General features: G+C 42.2%; 1 pseudogene; it reads left to right on the top strand.

Moving 5' to 3' along the window:
• Positions 1-15438: 15438 nt before the first annotated feature.
• On the top strand, positions 15439-21440 carry LOC136462583 (terpene synthase 2, chloroplastic-like; annotated as a pseudogene).
• Positions 21441-22385: the final 945 nt, after the last annotated feature.

The following is a 22385-nucleotide window of genomic DNA, read 5'->3' as shown; positions in this document are numbered from 1 at the left end:
GAGCGGCTATCTACGACGACGGCACAGCCGTTTCGATGACCTAGGGCAGCTTACCGTGGACTCGGGCGAAGTGACCGTTGGGGTAGAGGATGGCAGAGGAGGGCTGGTCGCGTGCGATCGAGCTATGCGGTGGTGCACTGCGGCAGACACGGCCATGACGGCAGCACCGGGTGGGGGTAGCGGTTCGGTCGAGGTGCGCAAGATGAAGAGGGAATCGAGGCGAAGCTAATGGCGTATCTGGGCTGGCCTCTAATAGCTTCGAGGGGAGTTGCCACCCGCACCGGTCGAGCGCGGCCATAACGACCCAATGGCGAGGAAAATTCCAAATTGGGGCTTGGCCGCACTCCAATCATGGCCGACTAGGGTCGGGCGGCTTGGTGGCTTAAAGACAGAGCCAGAGACATGACGAATCGGGCAATGGTGATGTCTCCCTGCTGGATTAATGAGCGGCGTCACGCCGGGTGGAAACAACAAGTAAGGGGAGGTCAGCTTGCGCATCGGCGCGACATGCTTAAAGATGGTGACAGTAGGGAGTATGACTGTCGTGGCGAGGCTAAAGCGCACGTGGGAATACCATGGCTGCGGGCATGGCCATGTGCCGGTGCAATGAGTGCGCCATGTGCGCGCGTGGCAGTGACAGTGCCATCGGGTACGGCTAGGCAGCGACGCAGGATTGCAGAGCGTGCGAACACGACGGCGACGCGATGGTGCCAGCAGTAGGGACAAGCCCACATGTGTGATGGTGAGAAGGACAATAGCAGCACCACAGCACGAGGCGGGAAGGGCATTAGCGGGGGCAGCAGCGTGACGGCCAATAGCTGCAAGGCGATGACAGCGGCTCGCTGGGGCCGGCCACGGCCAACCCATGGCCAGACAAGCCGACCGGGCTCAGCACCACGGCACGCGAAACGTGGCTAGCCACGTGACGCCGAGCGGCCACGCAAGGCGACCGTGCGCACAGGCCAGACATATGACGTGCACGAATGTTAAAGCGTGTCTAAAAACTAACCTAACACAGTTGAAGCTAAACTACCTCAGCCATGCTAACAAGGGTGCATCAGCCTACCATAAGGAGCAAAAACACATCATTGACCTTTAGCTAGATTTTCTAGAATTAATTCACCAACATGGCATTGTCACACTGTTTTTAAACTTAAAATTTCTTCCAAGTCTTGAGCTGAATTTGACTTCAAGTTCCATTTCTAAGCCATTAGAAATACTAGCTAGTCATATTATTTTTCTACAGCAAGAGTTGCATTGTCATCTACAAAGTTTGTACTTCAAACCTTATTTAGGTGTCACACACATGTTCTATAATACTTCAAACATTTTTATTGGTCATTTTAGGCTACAAGAAATTTATCAACATATCCTATCACATGCATTATTACATAAACATGATGCTCTTGATATGATTTAGTAGTTTTTTAGGGCGTAACACCAAGGGTATTACAATGGTGGCCGCCAAACCAAGCACAACTCGGATTGAAGACATCTTGACCACAGGAGAGAATATCTCATCGAAGTCAATACCTTGGTTTTGAGCAAAGCCTTTCACAACCAGTCTTGCCTTATACCTTGGTTGTGAGCTGTTCTCTTTAGACTTTAACCTGTACACCCACTTATTCTTCAGTGCTTTCTTGTCCTTTGGCAACTTCACCAACTCAAAGGTGTTGTTCTCATGAAGGGAATTCATCTCATCCTCCATGGCTTCCAACCAATGATTCTTGTGATCATCTGACATAGCCTCCTCATAGCATGAGGGTTCACCTACATCTGTCAACAACAAATACTCATGTGGTGGATACCTGCTAGAGGGCCTGCGAACTCTGCTAGTTCTTCTCAACTACTCCTTTTGTGGTTCTTCTGGAGTATCATCAACATCATCATCCTTAGATGACTGATCATCACCCTAGCTTGAACTTGCACCTTCAGTGCCATCATCTCCCCCATGATTGCTATGCACAATAGGAGAAGGAATTTGATCCATATCAACAACTTAAGGTGTAGTGGTTAGCTTCTTTGGCTTCATAATATCTTCTATTGTCTCATCTTCAAAGAACACATATGTGGAATAGTGGATGTACGAAAAGCAATCATGTGTTGTTTACCAGCTAAACAATCAACATAGGGTCTTAAGGTCATACCTTTCAACTTAGGGAGGAAGTCCTTGCGAGCAAGGGAGTGCAGCCCCTTCTCACTCATATGTCCAAGTCTCTTGTGCCACAACTCAATGCTGGAATCCCTCTCGGCAATGTTCACATCTGTCTTGCACAACTTTGTCTTTGTCACATAAAGACACCCGCTGTGACAGAACCGCCCAATTTATACAAGATCAAGTACGGCTGTCCCCGCTTAACACATTGACACGCGCATACTCTCACTTATATAAACCCGGTAGTCCGCCGAGTGTCACGCAGGACCTCGGTAAATCAACATCACAACCAAGATCGCGTGATTAAGCAAATACACATCACATACGCAGAGTTTCAGCGGAAATAATATTACAAATAGATTCATAAATAATAATACAAGTTTGGATTTCAAAACCGATTAGTGAAAACAACATTGCTTTCGAAGGATTTCATTAATATGAGTTCCAAATACATTGCTAGCATAAGTGACATCCTCAGACAAAAGCATGTAGATGAGAAGTGAATATAGAGTCACCGAGCCCACTGGTGGTTAGCCACCATCCTCAGCAGGTCAAACCTCACCTACAACATGGTGGGATAAACCCTGAGTACTCGAATGTACTCAGCTAGACTTACCCGTCATAACCAGAAATAAAATTGACTCCAAGGAGTATGCAAGGCTTTATAAGTGGAGGTAGCTTGACAACATTTTGCATAAAAAGCGATTAACTCAATTATACAATTATAATTCTATCATCAAGTTAATTAGAACTATCCATCTCTAGATTAGCAACTATCCTGTGCCAAACATGTGGTATATCTTTTTAGAGCATACAATAGTAACCATAGCAGGTATAATAGCTCCATGTTTATCTGAACCATCACATTCCATAATCCAATTACTACGATGTTGGGACTAGCCAAGTTTCTCACTATCCGGGAGAGACGGCGATTCGAATCGATTTCAACCAGCTGGGAATTTATTCCTAACACAAACCCAGGCAGACCAGATCAACGGTCACCTTAGGTCACCTTTGGTACAATTCAGGTACACATTTCGTGGGTCCGTACCGCACCGCACAATCTGGAACACCAGATGCCAGGATGCTCAGGCCAAGCCTGCCCTTGGGCTCAGTCTGATCGTTCCCTGGAAGGAGCGCACAACAGAATGGTTCCCGGCCTGAGTTGAATTACTCGGCTTCGCGGTCGGAACGAGTTATCCGGCCAGCTAAGTGAGAGGCATGCGTTCAATCTTGTCAGAAGCGCCAACAACGGTACGGTCCTTAATCGACACAGACGGGGATAAGTCCACACCCAAGACCTCCATGTCTTGTTGCTTCACTATCGACTTCCCGTCCGGTCTCAATTTACTTTTACCTCATGGTTCTGTTCCACGATAGCAGATATAGCCAACCGTGCTCCGGTATCCACCTATATCTCGCAGGTGACAGGATATCACCCGACTTCTACCGGTCTAAGCATGGCTAAGCATATATTCGATCCTGGACCTATACCGGTTAAAGGTGTAATATCTAGACAAGGAATTTATATGCATCAAGTGGTTCCATTCAACTCTTATAACCTAATGCATCAATCATAAATACTTAAGTAATCATTTGTAAAATACTAGGAGACTTAAAATGCTCCGGGGCTTGCCTGGGATCCGACACAAGTCAGTTCAGTTAGCTTGCACCGACTTGGTGACATCTCCGGTCCTAGCACTTGCTTAGTCCTTCCATCTTCGGGATAGATCCACCAAACACCGTCTTCGGGTTTGACTCCACATCACATCCTTCACGTGGTTCATCTAGCGTACCTAAATGAGATGCAAGATGCATGTGTATGAATACATGGAAGTGCAATAGACAATGCATCGCATGCAGTAAGTAAGACAAGCACAAGGTTACGTTAACATGCACAAGCACTTCGCATTGCTTACTATAAATCTCGCACAATTTATCATGCCACGATAGCAAAGAAGATGACAACACCAAGCATGACACAAGTTTCCCAAGATCTCAGGTACTCTAACTCAACCATCATCAATGGTATGAACCACACTTAGCAATATACAAGCAAACAACTATAATTGGAATCTGTCAATTTCTGGACATGCAAATAGCAGCTACAAGATTTAGCTATAACTAGAGTTACACAAATCCAAATGACTTGCAAGAAGACATTATGGAAAGCTTATGAAATTATATACAATTCATATTTAATCATCTTAGCATGATTCTCAAGTTAACTAAGTCAAATACACCCATTTACAGAAACTGGTCTAAACAAGACAGAGAATAATCAATTCGGTAACCCAACTTTAAACAGGCATAACTCACAAACTACTTGGCCAAATACCACCAAATTTTAACATAATCTAGATACATGAATTATCTACAACTTTGTTATTATCACCAAAAACTCATTCAAATCCTAACTAGATCAAACACTAGCATCTTTCAGATCTGCTCAGAATAAAATCAAAACTTGATAAAAGACTTAAAAGTCATGTAACTCCTAAACTATCAGGCCTATGGTCTTAAAATTTCAACACAAGCAAGATTATGAAATTTGCTACAACTTTTGTATTCACTACAACCATAGCAAACATCATTTACACCACGAAAATAATTGCACAAGCAAAACTGCAAATCCAGCCCAACAGCAGTGGTATAGAAAACGGATAGAAACTTCAGAGAAGCATAACTGGAGTTCTAGACCTCCAACAAACATGAACCATAACTTTTTGAAAAGCTTAGGAAGTTACCTACAACTTTATTATTCTCATATTAAGATGATTCTACAGTTAGAAGGGTCAATCAATCCAATAATTGCATCTCTGTCAAAAACATAGACAGAAACTGACATGCCACTTTAAACAGTTATAAATGGAGTTATGTATGTCCAATAAATATGGTTCTAGACTTTTTAGAAAGCTTAGAAAATTGTAAACAACTTTGTTGTAAACACCTAAAGCTAATTCTACTAGTAAGAAGGCTCCACAGTAAGAACAAGGAAACCCTGTCTGGGTTTGGGCAGAAACAGCCACTGAGATTCAAGTAATTATAACTCAAGATCTACTTAACCAAAATTTATGATATTTATCTTTTTGAAAAGCTTAAGAAAAGTACTAAAACTCATGTATTGTCATCAAATCATGATTAATAACTTAACTGAGCCAATTAATTCAAACATGCAGAACTGTTCAGAATAGGAGCAAATCAAAACAGGGCATTTGTTATTTTTATAACTCTTAAACCATAAATCCTAAACTCATGAAATTTTTACCAGACAACAACAATCACCTTAGTAGCACTCCACAAAAATTTCACATTTATTTGAGCACATCAACTGCAGTTATAAAAAAAAACAAGTAAGACTAGCATTCAAACCCTGACTGCACAAATCCATTTTTACAGCTAAAACTTTAAACTAAAACCTGACATATTATAGATCTAGTGCATAGAGAATTTCACAAGGATTCCAAAAAGTCCTTATTTACTATTTTACGAATTTTCTACGATTTACTATAAATTTCCAAAGTTTCACCCGATTTACAACAAATAGGTCCCTTGAGGCACTATTCACTTGAGTCAATGACATTGCATTTAGAACCTTCCCTTTTCTCGAATTTTAAGACGAGGTCCCTGACGCGAATCAAAGCAGGGAGGTCGTCGGGGAGCTCGCGATTTCGGCCGGAGGCTGCTCGTCGTCGGCGGTGGAGTGGCGATGGAGCACCGGGGAACCCGTGCTGGCGCTTGGCGACGTCGGGCCTCACTCGTGCCAGGTCACGGCCCAGCCAGCAGCGGACCACAGCCTCCTGGCCATGTGCGCTAGCGGCGGCCGCGGCGACCTTGCTGGTGGCAGTGTTGCCGGCTGCACCGGCAGCCCTGGGAGACGGCGCTACGGCCGTGAGGCAGAGGGGATGAGGCGGAGATGGTGGCTGCAGCTGGAGGAAGGAGGAGGAGAGGGAGAGAAACATCAGCAGCAGCGGTGTCTTGCCCACTCGGCCATGGCGCTGGCAGGGAGAGGCAGAGAAGAGAGGGAGAGGGAGAATGGAGAGGGAGTGAGTGGAGAGGAGGTGCCGGTCCTTTACATAAGCACGGCAAGGTGGCAGCGAAGGCAGCACAAACGAGCCACGCGGCGCGAGCAGGGGCGCATGGCGGCCACGCGAGCTGCAGCGCAGTCGGCCACTGTTCATCATTTTCAAAATTCTAATACCACCGCGAAAATATAAGCTGAAATCCCATTTTTCTCCCATCATATCTCCTAAACCGATCGATTATTTGCTCCACCGATTACACCGTTGTGTAGGGCTACAAGAGTACTCTAACTTTCCTTAAAGGAGTTTTCCCAAATTCGAAATGGTTTGCAAACTAAAATTCACCAAATATGGGTACATTGAAACTGAAAACGGGAAGTTCGTCATCTACACAGCCAAATTTCAGGGTTCCAAAAACAGCAGTTCATTGAATCTTGTGAGCTCTGTTTGACTAGGTTATGGACCAAACTAGTTCTTGAGCATCAAACAAATTTGGTTCTATTCGACTTAAACTTCAACTTTTATTTAAGGTGTAACTCCATGCAAGCACTATAAGCAATTGGTCAACGTCGGTCAAAGTAGCATCGCGGTAAAGCTTAAATCCAAGTTTTAGACCGATAGAGGTATTTTCTTGTCCTCCGCTCAACACAAACCCTTCATGACTTTTGTTGTAGATTTCAATTTGAGTCGTTTGGGGCAAGGTAGCAAGGTTTGGTTGACGATCTATAATTCCATTCACTTAATAAAGCAATCCAAGAAAGATTATAACTTATCATTTCATGTAACTTTTTGATTCCAAACTTCACGAAACTTTTCCAATCATCCATGTGGGTGGAAATTGATGTGGGGCACATGAAAGAAGTAGATCCAACATTACTCAAGCATACTTTTTGGAAAGGGCAACATGTAAGCAATGGTGCATGGTCCAAGTTTAAGTGGTCACTCATTTTGTAGATTTGATCTTGAAACTTTCATCACCACTTAACATGTCATGTTTGAGTTTAAACCCATTGCTTAACTGGTGATAAACACCTGGGGTGTTACACCCTTGCTTGGCACCATGAGCCAGAATCAAGGAACCTTTGGTGAGCTTCCATTTTTCTTCACCAAAGTAACTGGCTAACTGCCAAGACCAATATCATCGAGCTTTCCCACTGACAACAAGTTCAGTCTAATATCAGGGACATGCCTCACATTCTCAAGTGTCAACTTGCAACCTGTGCTTGTCTCAATACATATAGTGACCTTGCCAACAATGGTTGTCGTATCTCTGTTCCCCATCCTCACATAGCCAAAGTCACCACTAGTGTAGGATGTGAAATACTCTCTGTGTAATGTTAGATGGAAAGAGGCTCCTGAATCCACTACTCAACTCAAATCATCACCAGTAACAGCACTGAGACAACTGTCATCATCGACAATGAGATAATCCTCACTAGCTGTAGTTACAACTAAGGCTTCACCCTTTTGCTCTGTATTCTTGCCTTGCTTTGTTTGTGCAAGCTCTCTTTTATAAATTCTACACTAATTTCTTTTGTGGCCTTCCTTACCGCAATGAAAATAAATAATCTTAGTGCTTGAACTTGACTGTGATCTCTCCCTGGATTTACTTCTGCCTCGCTGAGGTTTCTTCTGGCTATGACCTCGATTTTTATCTTTCTTTTCAGCCACATATGCATCAGAAGAAGATGCCTGATGGCTACCCTTTTCTTTTCTTCCGGCTTCCTCATTCAGCATGATGTTCTTCACCATAACAGGAGTCAGCTTCCCATCTGGAGCTGAGTTGCTAAGTGATACAACAAGTGTGTTCCAGCTGCCCGGCAATGAGCTCAACAACAACGGTGCCTACACCTCATCATCAAGGTTTATCTTCATTGCTGTCAGCTGATTTATGTGGCCTTGGAAGACATTCAAGTGTTGAATAACACTACTGCCATCTCGACACTCTAGCTTTGCAAGCTGCTTTATCATCGAGGCCTTATTAACTGTTGTCTTCCGCTCGTACACACTAGTAGAGAAATGGGTTGTAGTCCTAGTTGGGAACTGGCTTTAGTCCCGGTTTCCCAACTGGGACTATGAATCTGGGACTAAAGGTCCTGGCCTTTAGTCCTGGGTCACATAACCGAGACTAAAGGTCCATCCTCAGGAGAAAAATAAACGAAATTGTAGGGAGACCTCTCTTGCGATGTGTGAGATTCGAACCCAGGACCTCTTTCCTCGTGCATAAACTCCTTACCAATTTAGCTGTACACCACATGTGATAGGGTCCTAGACACTCTCCTTTTGAATTGACCTGTGGGGTACCTTTAGTCCCGGGTGGGAGACCTTTAATCCGGGTTGGTGACACCAACCGGGACTAAAAGGTCACCCTTTAATCCCGGTTGGTATTACCAGCCGGGACTAAAGGTTGAAGGACCTTTAGTTCGGGTTGGTAACACCAACCGGGACTAAAGGTGGCCTGCTGCGAAAGCGTGCCAAGACAGGGGTCTTTAGTCCCTGTTGGTAGCTCCAACCGGGACTAATTCTTCCTTTACTCCCGGACGCAAAAAATACCGAGACTAAAGCCCAAAATCGAAGCGGATGAAAGGTCATTTCTCTACTTGTGACATAGACTCCAATTTTTGCCACAACTCAAACACAACTTTATCATTAGCATCATGGTGAAAAATATTATGGTTGATGTGCAAACGGATCATACCTACTATCTTCTGATTCAATACTCTCTATTCTTCTTCCGTGACTCCGGTGGGTACTTTATCTCTCACAATTGGCTCATACAAATCTTTGCAATAAAGCAGATCCTCCATCATGGGCTTCCATAGAGAATAATTTATAGCATCAAGCTTGATCATGCCACTTGGAGTGTTATTGTCCTCCATTGCCAAAGTGAGGAATATCACCTCCAACAATTAACCTCGGCTCTGATACCAGTTTATGTTGGGATAACCACACTAACACACTTGCTAGTGACAGCGGAAGCGCTTAATTTCACCACAATGTAAAATCAGCCTAGATCATCACCTACTCACGGAAGGAAACATATGCATGACATATATATATGGAGGAAATAGCAGCAGTCACAACTAGTTTCAATCATCTATGTTCACATCAACCGCAGTTGCAACTAGATCACAACACAACACCAACAACAAGCACAACTAGTTGCGGCAAATCACTTGCAACTGCAGTCGCAACTAGTTGCAGCCAAACTCACAGCAACAATAAGACACCAGATTTAACATGGAAAACCCCTAAATCGGGGTAAAAACCATGGGACTAAGCCAGCCAAATCTTCTTCCACTATTTGCTTGTGGGATTACAACAAGTTCATCTCTAGATAGCACTAGAGGCAATCATACATCAAGATACGCAGATCTTGGATAACAATAATAAGATTTGGGGCTTCTACTTAGGGAGTGGAAAGACCCCACCAAATGATAGTGGAACTTAGATTAGAGGCACCAAGGATGTGGATCTGAAGCTTCACAATATTGAGGACGAACCCTTCTTGATCTATTGCAAGATCTCTCTAATCTCACTCTTCTCCCTCTCTTTTCTTTCTCTGGTTTTCTTCACTCACTCACTCACACGCAAGGAGCACAAGGGGCTGAACTGGAGCTGCTCTGTTCTCTCTCTGCTGAACTGAGGCTCACGAAGCTTCCCTTTCCTTTTCTTGTAAGTCAAGAGGAAAAACACTAGATGCAAGGTTGGTCTATTTCCTGTGCTGCACCTATGACGTGTGGGCCTGCTCACTAGGAGCATTTACTCTCCTCAACACCCACTCATGAGGAGGATTTCCCAACAGCGGATTTTATTAATTAAGAGGAACACATTGACTTTAGTTTCGGGCCCTGTTGTAGCGATGTAAGACATAGAAGGAACTGGTGTTGAAGGCATGTTGCAAGCGGGAAAACATGGCAATGAGTTTCTTCACATCTTATGATGGCCTTCTATTTCCAGAATTGAGTTTTGAGTGGGTTTTGTTTTTAATTTTTTTCCCGTCGTTGTGGAATTATAAACTGCGATAAGCTGATCTGATTCGTCATCTTATTAGAGAATGAAGGCGGATGTTATTTCCATTATATAAAAACAATGTGTAGTTTGTACAACCACTTTTGGAGGCTCTGCTTTAGTAGTATTACATGTTAAAAGAAACCACTTCACGCTGTAATACAAGATAAAGCAGATAGAGATTCATGTTACCAATCCACATGAGATATTCACGTTAGGGGACTACCATGCAGGGCCCAACAACCTTCTACGGCCCTGGAACCGCGATTTGCGAGATACAAGGAATCGGAAGTGTAGTTCATTTTCAGTTTTTTTTTTCTGTCATGGGCAGTCGCGAGAATCATGGGCACCGCGAGACGTTTGGTGGAATTTTTCTGATTCTCGCGGTGTAGCGCCCAGGAATCCGATAATTGGTTCCAAACAGGCCCTTGGAATGGAAGGCGGGCGCAGCCGTGTGGAGAAGGAACGAGACGATGAATGCTCCCGTCGGTCAGCTCTCACACCAATTCTTTTCTTTTTTTTATTATAAAAAAGATAAATAGCCTCGCCGACGGCACTGGGCCTCAGCCACCCATCAGAGCAGCTGGAAATCATGGGACTATAACGCCCTTTTGGGGGCTCATCACGGTCTCTTCAAATTGCAAACGTAACATATAGCACGTGATTCGCGTTGTATTAGGAATCTAGGATACATTCCTCCAAGGAGGCTGTTTTCAACCGGTGCCAGTGCCAGAATCTGATGGACGCGCGCGCGCGCGCGCGCGCGCACACACACACACACACATATATATATATATATATATATATATATATATATATATAGTATTACTATATGGTACTGGGTACCAAATAACTATTCAGTACCCACCACCCAGCTGCACCCAAATAACTATAGTTAGTTTTTGGAAGAGATTTATGACAGTTTGATTTGTAGGTAGTTTGGGAGGATTCTTCTTGCAGGTACAAGCTAGATGTAATTAAAGGGATATGGACTCAGTAAGGCCAGAAGTGATGGATTATTATTCTGGTAACTACTGTATTTTTTATATGTAGCATTCCTGGTTGAAAATGACTTGCTAATGCTTAGTAGCTGAACCATATAGTTGTCCTGTATTTAACAACCGTCAATGGCACTTTCGATTGCACATGTATAAAGGATCAACGTTTTGCCATCTGCGTCCATGTGAATATGTTTGAAGTTCTCCTTTGCCTGGCAATAACGAATTGGATATCAAACCTTGATCTTTGCTCCCTCTGATTCCAACTGCGAGTTGTAGGATCTCTGTTGGTCAAATATTCTATTTAATTAATCATCAATATGCCAACGACTGGGTGGATTGAGGACATAGAATTATTACTTCTGCATTATTCATTGAAAAACACATTTACATTGAGGGAGGGCTGTGTGGCCGGCTGGTCACATGATGCAGGCTAGAGTATTGCTCTTTGAGGCTGTGAGTTCAATTCCTGTAGGTAGCAACATTTAAGCCTTCTTGAAAGGGCGGGACTCTCTCTCCAGTCCCATTTTTTTAAAAATAGTTACATTACAACATATGTATTTTTATTTGAGGTTACATATTCTTAGAAATCAAAAGTCTAAATGTCACATTTTAGACTGTGGTGTTGATGCAGGTGTCAGCAGATGAAAGAGCGGACTCGCGAGGTGGATGGCGGAAAGGAGATGCGAGCCGGTGACTGCTATCATGGTTACCTCGTGCAGCAGCTCTGTGGCCTATGCAAGGTGAGGTCGCCCCACATTATGGTCTGCCTTTTCTATTTCCTTTTGAGCCGATGAGTTCACACATGTTGGGTCGATCAAATTGGACATATCCATCGCTCCTTCTCATTTGGTGATATTGGTTGTCTGTTCTTGATTATTATTGCCTTTCTTCTCTGGTTTCATTAGTCATTACAACCATATATATTTTGTACAATGATATTTAGCTGATATACATAATTATTTTAAACCTAAAATTAAATTCAGAAGTCATTAGGAGCTTTTTTTGTGTAGCCAAGATGTTCTCGAGCAGAGGCTCCTCCGCTTCCTGTGAGTGGCGTCTCCTTCCCTTTTCCTCCAGCAATGGCTGTTGTTGCTCCCCTTATCTAGAGAGGCATCATCGGATTATCCCCAACTCCTTACAGCGGCTACCGCTCCCCATCTTCCCGAGAGTTGGCAGTGGCCACACAACCGTTGGATGGCACCGGCAATCCAAATCTTGTCTGCAACAGCTTTTCCTCCACAATGTGCCAGATTTCTTCATATTAACTTCACAAATGATCTTTGTAGAGTCAGGTAGCATGCTACCCTCCTTTTATTCGACTCTCCTGTTATGTTTGTTGATCACCAACATTGGTGGTGATTGTTTGTGGTCATCGATTGTTTGGTGATGCTGATGCATGCTCCATGTTTGTGTGAATGTTACTATATTGAGTTCTCTCACATGGTTAGTCCAAGAGTGAGTTTTTTTTACATTGGCAGATTGCTTCTAATATTAAATTGACAGTTTAGAAAACAAAATGAAGAAGTTGTCATTAATCCATTTAGATAGTAATTATGATTTGTCCAAATGATAGCATATCCACTTTCAGTATGTGATTTCATCTTACATAGTCATCTCTTAGTTGTGTATCTCTCATATTATTCTCAATTTTCATTTGACATGCCATGTCCTGAAATTGTGGACAGATACCTTTGTAATAATGCAGCACAATTATCTCTGTTCTGATAGTTTGTGAGGCTGCAATGTTGCGCCACTGGAGTTTTGGCTTGTAAGCTGGCATCCCCCCCCCCCCCCACACACACAAGGTTTAAGCTCACATTTGCTTTCAATGTAAGCACAACATTTCCAAAACATGAAATAGTTCATGATTCGATCTTTAATTCAATTTTGTTATTTAAAATCAGTGTAGTCTGTTTCATATTAGTCTCATGTCCTGACCTTGAGAAATGGCAACTGTGAGCATGCGATTGCGATATTCATGTATGCAAAACCTTCTCCATGCTCCTCTCAAGCTCATGTAGTTTTACTGATTATATAGGGGAACTTTTTTTTTCTTTTCTTAGCTATCCATTTAAGTTGACAGTCTCAAGAATGTTAGTCCTGATTCAGTTCAGATCTCACTAGATAGGAACAGAAGTTGATATTGTATTTTTGTAACTCCTTGTCATTTTTCTTAGATTACATTATATACCATATTGCTTTGATGCTTCTGTTTGTGAGTACAGGTTTTAACCAAATCTGCTGTCAGCTAGCTTTTTTTCCCAATGGCTTGTTTGATCATGCAATCCACAGCTGATAATACAATGCATATATCATGCCCTGCATGTGGTGCAAAATAGTTATATGCCTCAATTCCAATTCAGCTTCCTTCATACTGGGCATCATTAATCTGGAGTGTTTGCACAGTTATTTTTTAAAATCATAAAGCCATTATTTGTGACAAGGAAACTATATGATAGACTCCAAAAAATATAAGTTTTTCTGTGCACGCATTGGTGCTAGCTGTCACCATTTACACAGTATGATAAACTGCCTTTTTTCTTGAGTCACATTGAACATACCAATATTTTGAATGTATATAGTATTTTACATGTACATTTAACATTATTTGCCACCAGGAACCTAATTTTACCAAGTAGCAACCATGGCATAACAATTGTGTCTTACAATCTGTGCAGGTTTGAGAAAGACATCACATAAGTATAATTTGTGTAGGGTGAAAATTGTGTGTTACAGTAGCTTGTAAATTATACTTTTAGGGCCCAAAGTTTTTTTTGCTGGTAGCAGCTGTCCATTTTCCATACATCTGCTTATTTGCAATTGGCTTTTGTTTGGTAGCTGCCTATACTAAGCATTTGGTCTATTTCATAGACTACAACAAACACTCCAACATGTTCTGTGCGAGTTACGTGGATCCATCAAGTGATCGAGCACCCCTCCATGCAGGTTGATTAGTCATTCTGTAGCCCTCTCGTCTAAGGTACATTATTTTCATTTAGTATAAAGAAAGTACTTTTTAGTTTCAGTTTATTTTGACGAACATATATGCTGTAAGCTAGCCTTACCTCTCGCAGGTCACTCATACAAATTTGGTGAGAAAATAGGTAGCCGAACGTAGGTTGCCATACATAGGCTTAATTGATTTATGATGTAGTTCACAATTATTTTCCTTCTCTTAGTTAATTGAAAACATGTTAATTTTATTTTTCCGAAAAGAATATATAGTGGCCATCAGCATGCATTTCATCTGGATGAATATCACAGCAACACATGTGAGCTTGGCCTTTTTGCAAACTTAATATTCAGTACCACCACACCGCCTGGTTTAATGAGAGAAACATGTTGTTTAATGATGTGTGGACTGTTTTATGAAAAAACGTTTGGGGTTTTATTTCTGTTTCAGAAGTGATCAAATGATTGTTGTTAAGAACTAATCTCTTATGCACTATGAGCTAGATTGTCGTGCCTAAATGCACCACCTATCACAAGGGACCCGTCAATGTGTTCACCCACCCCTTGCTTTTTTTAATGCTTGCTCCACCGGCAGCATCTTGCCATGAGTGCAGGTTCATTTGCTTGGTGCGATCTAAATAGTGCTAAATTGTGTTTGCTTGTGTGTTGATCTTACAAATTTCATCAGGCTAATTAGAATGTGTGTTCATTTTTGCAACAAAAGATTTGTGGCTTGAAATGTGATTTATACAGTTCAACTATTCTCAGTTGTACTGCACACCTTAGCCTGACATATGAATGATTGATTGCCTTTGTCTTCAGCTTTGAGCTGAACTCAGTTACCTGGCTAGCTTGGAGCCAAGCAACGACTTGCACATCTGTAGACGTAGCAGCTTGATTCAGCTTCACTTGCCAGAACTCATTCTGATATCGATTATTCATTAACTCATCGTATCATCAGATTTAGATGCTTTCTATTTATATTTTCTACACATAGCATTTGTTGATGATTTCTTTCTCATCTGTTCACATGCAGCAGGGTCAAGAATTGGTGAATCGATGGGCCTTGGGAGCAACAGGAAGCTGAAGAGCTGGAACTTCAGCGCTGCATTTTTGCAGCCAACAAACGAGAGCGACGGGCGTTGGCGTCGGCATTAGTGTCACGCTGCCGGATGCTACTGCTACCGAGAGAGCGCAAATTGTATCTGCCTATATATAGTAGCGCCGGGTCGTTGGCTCGTTGCCCCTTGTTTCATATTCGACTATTCGTAGTTCAATCATTTACAGACAGGTAGGTATGGCAATGGGTGCTGCCCCAGCACATGTCTTCCCCACCGCCGTGCAGCCTCTTCTCCATCTCGCCGCTACGCCGGCGGCGGCCGGGGATGGTAGGCGAGGCTGTGGTCGCCTCGGCAGCCGGAGCCGCCCTTCGCCGGCGGCGACCAAAACGCCGCTGCCTACTACTAGCGACCTTGACGTCCAGCTCCAGGTAGAGCTCACGTATATACACACAACAGTAACAGAGTCACTAGATAGAGTGCATGCATGATTTATATACGTACTAATACTGACACTGTCATGGCACCATGCGTAGAGCTGATGCAGAGAGAAGTTTTTCTGGGTCCGCCATTAATTTTCACTAGACAAGTGACTTATATTGGTTAACTAATACTCCCTCCCGTCACAATTTTTTTTGTTGTCTAGGAAAACTTTTTTCTTTCATGAAACGATGTTTAGGACAAGCTAGTTTTGGCTAAACCTTAAAAACTATGAGCATCAATAGCTACACCCTCCGTCCGAAAGAACATTGATGTTCTGTAATTCAAAAATGTCCTAAAAAATTTGTTGTTCTACATATTGGACATGTACTTTCTGTGCGTATCTCCAAGCAATGCACTTTATATTAATTGGAAAATTTAGCCATGACATCACTTCTTTTAAGGAAATCTTCCGTAACAAAACAGGGGTACTAGAGTCCTTTCTCTTCACCATTAATCTGTATGAGAAATCCTAGAACATCATTTTTTTAGACAGAGGAAGTACTACACGATTATTTACCATCGAAATGTATTATATATATATATATATATATATATATATATATATAGTCAGCTATAAAATAAGTTATTATGTAGCCATCTTTATTTACGATAATTTTATATACTAATTTACGATAATGTCAATACATATTTACGATAGCTGGGTTACTATAACACAAGGGGATATTTACCATAACATTATAGTAAATCACTTAGTAAGGAGTTACTATAATCTCATAAATTAACATAGTAATTATCGTAACTCAAAGTGGCTACAGAATAAGTTATTTTTATAGCCAGTATATATATATATATATATATATATATATATATATATATATATATATATATATATATATATATATATATATATATATATATATATATATATATATATATATATATATATATATATATATATATATATATATATATATAGGACGGGGCTAAAATGCATCTGGGTGCATTCTGTGAAGCGAGTGCACCCGACACGCGAGCGCGAGGTAAGTCCACGCTCCTGCATGCAAAACTAAATGGAGACAACCAACTACGTGATGCCACCTAACTGCTTAACCCACCGACCAGGAGGCATGCATGCAGGAAATCTTTTGTTGATTCAAAACAAAAAAAATTCGATATCTTCTAAACCATATATCCGATTTTAGTTCTGTTTGAAGTAGGTTGTTGAAAAAATATGCTTAACAAAACGAGATCCATGAAGGCTGTATTTGATGAAGTTTTTTTTTTCAAATACGTAATTGTAATATGTTGTACTATGAGTTGCAGGCACTTCTACAACACAATTGCAACTTGGCTGTAGCGTATTTAGCACTGGTTGCAATGAAGGCTGTATTTGATGAAGTTTTTTTTTCAAATATGTAATTGTAATATGTTGTACTATGAGTTGCAAGCACTTCTACAACACAATTGCAACTTGGCTGTAGCGTATTTAGCACTGGTTGCAATGAAGGTTGTATTTGATGAAGTTTTTTTTTTCAAATACGTAATTGCAATATGTTGTACTATGAGTTGCAAGCACTTCTACAACACAATTGTAACTTGGCTGTAGCGTATTTAGCACTGGTTGCAATGAAGGCTGTATTTGATGAAGTTTTTTTTTTCAAATACAGTTGCTACTCAGATATGATTGCAACTCAGAATTGCAACTTGACGTGATTATAGTGACCAGATGCATATAATACACAGAGTTATAATTAGTTGCAACTAAGTGGTAGACAGAGTTGCAATCAGTAGTACATTGACATGCAACTCGTTTAAAGGATAAAAAATATATCCATATTGGATCTAGTTTTGCTCAGAATATTTTATTGAGTCGAATGCAACAAACGGTTTGCCACTCGGGGTTACGGTTTAGGAGAAAATTTGTTTCAAAGATTCAAACCAACAAAAAATTCCATGCATGCATGTATTCGCTTGGGCGCGCTGGTTGCTCCAAGTTGGTGCGTCCGCCGGCCTGGGTGCATTCTATATACATGATGTACCCAGGTGTATTATAGCAAAACAGTATATATATATATATTTTGCAAGCATATATAATACATATATATATATATATATATGTATTATAGCAAAATCTTTTAAATATATATGATAGATTTTGCAAGCATATATATATATATATATATATATATATATATATATATATATATATATATGCTTGCAAAATCTATCATATATATTTAAAAGATTTTAAGGATATATCCTAGAAAACACAAGTGGCTCGAGACACATATCGAAGATCATGCAAAATGAAATGTGTCAAGTATTTGTGACCAAGGGATCGGCCGAGCATGCATGTGCACGCGTCAGCATCAAGTCGTAGGTCCAACAGTGTCACCATCATTTTGATTTTTCAAAGAAGAAAAAGAGAGAGAGTCTCACCATCATTTGATTTGGAAACATATAGTAAACGTGTGCTCACTCTCCACCACTGACACACCAGAAAGGCATCGCGAGTGTACGGAAGACTCTTCATCTTGATGGATGTGGAAGGAGCGGACGGGAGACGACAACCTGAAGCGACTCTGCATCGACCACTACTTCGAGGAAGAGATCGAGAGCGCCATGAGCAGCAAATGTATGGATCTCCTCCACAGCGACGACCTCCTCGATGCAACCCTCTCATTCAGGCTCATGAGAGAGAGAGGACATCATGTCTCAGCAGGTCGGTAATATTATTAATAAGTATATATATGGTGTAGAGACCCCATCGAAAAATTCAAAAGATACAAGCTAATGTTTTCCACATGTGCAGTTCTGTATCTGCACTGCCTCAGTACACACAACATAGGCATATACAAAAATATACAAGTAGGGGCCTCCCCTGCTGACCTTTCAAAAAAAGTAGACAACATAGGCAATAATAGACTCTGTCCAAAACATAGGCATATATATAAGGATTTCCACCGTAGGATGAACATCCGATGGTCATTGTGTTGTCATCTGCCTCAGGCCGGTCACTATTCTTCATCTTCATCCCATCTTCAGCAACAACGTCGCTTGACCTCGCCCCTACCCCGTCGTGGCGCAGTAGGGTCTCACCCTATGGCGGCCTCCTTCTACCCCTCCCCCCACCCGCGACCGCCATGGCCATCCTCGCCCCCGCCCCGACTTGGCTCAGCCACCTCCTCCGCCGCTAGAACTCTTGCTGCCCTCCCGCCATCCCCACCGCCTGGCCGGCCGACCTGCCTCCCTCGGGCCCCTCCTTTTTCTAAGGTCGCCAAAGTTGGGGAGAAGGAAGACGCGCTGCCGCCGCTGAAGAGAAGGAAGACGCGCGCAGGGAGAAGGAAGTCACACCGGAGAGAAGGAAGATAGGTGCGTGCGAGTGGGCGTGGGCGTCGCCGTCGCCTGGAATCCCTCTAGGTGTGCATATATAAACCCACTGAAACTAGTACGGCAATGGCAGTAAACCAGAAATTATAGTTTTACATAGAGATGGCATGACTCTAGATATACATTACCAAAGCAATATTGGCTAAAAAAACTTTAATAAAGTTCAGTAGGGGGCAGCCTCTCCTGTTTTCCTCAAAAAAAAAATTTCTAAAAAACGAAAAACCGTGATAGACCTCAGTATATATTGGGAAGAAAATATACTGTTGTTCATGGTTGTATGACCCCTCTGGATCTGCATGAATGCAGATGACGTTCTTGGTAGGTTCACCAACGGTGCCGGCGAGTTCAGCCTTACTCTCAGCAAGGACACCATGGGGCTCCTAAGCCTTCATGACATGTCGCACTTGGACATCGGAGAAAAAGCAGCACTCCACAAGGCAAAGGAGTTCTCAGCCAAACACCTCGCATCTTCCATCAACAACCTGGTGCCAGCCTTGCGAGGTATGTGAGGCAGTCACTGGACCACCCCTACCACCTGAGCCTGATGCAGTACAAGGCAAGGCACCACCTCAGCTACCCGCAGAGCCTGCCCAGTAGGAGCACTGCTGAAATGGAGGAGTTAGCAGTTGCAGAGTTCCAGCTTAACAAAATGCTGCATCAGATGGAAATGAAAGAGATCAAAAGGTACATTATGCATAGATAAGCCATCATGCGTGTTTTGTCTTGTACTATATATGCACATTATTGATTATATATTGACCTGATGACTTCTTATCTTGTTAACTAATCGACATGCTAATAAGTTTAATAGAATTGGATGTTACTTGTTTTTGTTTTTTTCTAAGAGTCAAGTAAAAAAAAAGTCTCTCTAAATATATATATATGAATTCTAATTGTTAGAGAAACCCCAACCCATGCAATGCAGATGGTGGATGAATCTAGGGTTAGCTCAAGAAATACCGGTGGCCCGGGACCAGGTCCTCAAATGGTACACATGGTCCATGACTATACTCGAGGGACCTTCCTTTCTCCAGATACAGGGTTGAGATCACAAAGATAATCTCGATTGCCTATGTTGTGGATGACATATTTGACCTTGTTGGCACCATGGAGGAGCTCTCCCTCTTCACCGAGGCAATCAAAATGTAAGCTTTGATATGCATGCTTCTCTGCTAAATAACAATGCCACATGCATATACAATCTGTGAGATACGTATAGATATATAATTTATTTGAATTTATGTATGTATTGGTAATTGTCTTATTACTTCGCACAAAAAAAAAGTAATGTAACACAATTTGTAGGTGGGATTTGGAAGCTGCTGATTCACTCCCTTGTTTCATGAGATCATGCTACAAAGCTCTTTACACAGTTACAAATGAGATGGCAGATATGGCTGAGAAAGAGCATGGACTGAACCCTGTGGATCATCTCAGGAAAGCTGTAAGTTACACACACATATATAATATCTCCAGGATTTTATTTGGATGGTAAAATCAATTATATCAAAATGTTGTCAACCTATATGATTCTCAGAAAGATGTTGTAGATGTAGCTATATATGATTCCTAGTTACTGAATCTAACTTAATTACGAGGGTACTGAATGGAGAAGAAGATTCAGAATATTTGCTTCTGCCATTATTGTTAATAACCACAGAAGAATCAATTACTACTTTTTTTTTTGCAGTGGGCAGTGCTGTTTGATGGGTTCATGGTTGAGGCGAAATGGCTAGCAACCGATCAGGTCCCTTCCGCAGATGAGTACCAGAGAAATGGTGTCATCACTTCAGGAGTGCCGCTCGCATTTGTGCACATACTCTTCCTTCTAGGGCATCACCATGCAGTGAGTTGTAATGCTGCAGAGCTCACTGACAGCATCCCTCAGTGCGTCCAAAATCCTCAGACTTTTGGGATGACATGGGTAGTGCCAAGGTCAGAATGATTGTAATACTTTTTAAAATAACATAATTCAACATTAATCTATTTTCTGAGAGTATATGATAATTAGTACATGTAACTTAATTATAAGAATGAGTAGCTAGTAGAGTAGTAGTAGGAGAGATAAATCACCTATCACTACGTGCTGAAATAAGCTCATCTTGCTTGGTGGACGATTTAAAATTTGCAGGATGAATCACAGGAAGGATTGGATGGGTCATACAGGGAGCTGTACCTGACGGAGCACCCTGCTGCTGCCGCCGGCGACGTGGAAGAACACATGCACAGGCTGATCGCGAAGGAGTGGCAGGAGCTCAACCGGGAGTGCTTCTCGAGGAGGGCCTTCTGGTCGTGCTTCGCGCAGGCCTGCCTGAACGCCGCCAGGATGGTCAGCGTCATGTACATGTATAACAAGGAGCAGAGGCTCCCGGTCCTTGAGGACTACATGAGGATGCTGCTGCTTTGAAACGTCCTATACTCCAGCTCATTCTCATCGATGAGAATTGATCCATGCATGCAAGATCGCAAGTGTGGTATTATGCTATTATTAAAACAAAGTTTGTTACTAACAACTAGTATATGAGGAATAGATATAGATATAAATAATAATAATTGTTGTTGTTGTTATTTTACATTGTGGATAGATTAGGGACCAAGCGTGGAGACGGGAGGATAGATTTAATCCAGTTTGTACCCATACGACGTAATGGCTTCTTTTTCGCCTCTGGATCTCTGCTTTCGTCGTGGCGAATTAACATGACGAATTTTCGATGAACAGAGCAAATCATATCGGTAGGAATAAAACAATATAAGATATGGCGTGGATGAACGGAGACGCCCGCACCTGCCTATCTGATGCGCATGCTGCTGCGCCTGCTGTGCCTAAGCATGCCGCCCTGGCTGCTGCGCATGCTGCCTGCCCCCGGCCGCTACACGTGCCCGAATGCTCCTGCTACATGCGCCCACATGCTCCTGCTACACGCGCCTGCATGCGCCTGCTGCTACTGTGCGCCTACGCATGCCATGCTGTTGCGCATGCAAGTGGGAACTGTCTCTGCCTGCGCTCGCTTTCCATGCCTGCTAATGAAAACACTCGCAACATGAAGCACTTGTTGCAACGTATGTCTGAAACAGAATAAACATTTAGAAATATGTGCTTGCAACATATGTGTATTGCCACTGCAACATACAACATCCAGATAAAACACTTGCAACATACTTCTCAAAACAGCTAAAACATTTGAAACATACGCTTGCAACATACGTGTCTAGCCATTGCAACATATGCAACTTCCAAATAAACACTTACAACTTGCAACATGAAAACACTTGCTACAATATAAGACTGAAACATTTGGAACATACTCTTGCAACATATGTTGAGACATATGCAACATCCAGGTCAAAAGGC

This window comes from Miscanthus floridulus, chromosome 7, assembly GCF_019320115.1.
Source record: "Miscanthus floridulus cultivar M001 chromosome 7, ASM1932011v1, whole genome shotgun sequence".
Lineage (NCBI taxonomy): Eukaryota > Viridiplantae > Streptophyta > Magnoliopsida > Poales > Poaceae > Miscanthus > Miscanthus floridulus.
Note: the sequence above shows the minus strand (reverse complement) of the source record. Positions and strands in the feature narration are given on the sequence as shown.